This window comes from Monopterus albus, unplaced genomic scaffold, assembly GCF_001952655.1.
Source record: "Monopterus albus unplaced genomic scaffold, M_albus_1.0 scaffold41.1, whole genome shotgun sequence".
NCBI classification, from domain to species: Eukaryota; Metazoa; Chordata; class Actinopteri; order Synbranchiformes; family Synbranchidae; genus Monopterus; species Monopterus albus.
Window position 1 is genome coordinate 5,824,763 of NW_018127921.1, and position 1,055 is coordinate 5,825,817.

General features: G+C 34.1%; 1 protein-coding gene across 1 annotated transcript in view; it reads right to left on the reverse strand.

Moving 5' to 3' along the window:
- Positions 1–1,055, reverse strand: part of nampt1 (nicotinamide phosphoribosyltransferase 1) — a 21,597-nt gene that overhangs the window by 15,796 nt on the left and 4,746 nt on the right. The gene's annotated exons all lie outside the window — the stretch shown is intronic.

Genomic DNA, 1,055 nt, shown 5'->3' on the forward strand with positions numbered 1-1,055 from the left:
GTTAACATTTGGCACATGTTTTACACCGGATACATCTAATTTATTTTTGAATGGCACGCGATCTACCAACACTACCTTTGCAATCGACGTATTGGGCACCCCTGGTTTAGGTTTTCCAGTCCCGTTTGCAATTTTACTGTTTCAGTTCATTCTCGGGCATTTCTAGCTAAAAAAAAATAAATAATTCCTGTTAAGCACACACTCTAGCGACAGGCAAAATTAGCTGTGAACATAGAGGAACATTTACTGGCTAAAGAACCAGATATTTTTCTCAGGAGTTGATGGAGACCAAAACAGAGCTCAAAGAACTGTGAATATTGGATTTACATTTATCAGGTGGCCAGAAATATAATTCTCAAAATATGCCAACGCTGCTGTCTTTATTAATGAGTAATGTTTTTTCCTCCTAAACGTGCTGTCATATGAATTTGATATTCTTCTTTGTTATACATGAGTTGATTAAATAATTTTAGGTTTTTGACTTATAGTTGGGCAAAACAAGGCATCTGATGTTAACCATGCTTGTGCTCCATTTAAATGGTCATTTTCTAGATGTTCTGATGTTTTAAAGACAAAACAATTAAATAGAGAAAATAATCAGCAGATTAATTGGCTGGAGTTGGAGCCTAAAATAGCTTTCAATTTTTCTCTAGTACAGCTGGTTCCACTCATTCAAGTACAGTTCAATCTCTAATCTGAGCTGACATGAAAATGTCATTTCATTTTCAAATGACATAATAAATTAACTTCTTGTGATTGTCTGCAATATAAAACCTTGATAATGATGAGCTAATTGAGAATGTAATATGATTACTCTCATTAATTGGATACAAACCTGCAGCAGCTATCTAAATAAGTATAAAATATTTAAGAAGAGTCAGTAATTTTCTGGCACACTTTTAGTCATGCTAAAACAGGCAAGTTATTTCTCTGTTACCCTTTTATGATTTACTGCTCTGTCTCACAGTCATTACATAACGAAGGAAGCCCTTGTGTGATGAATAAAATGTTTGGACACTAAAAATCTGAGTTTGGCCACAACAAAAATGCTGTCA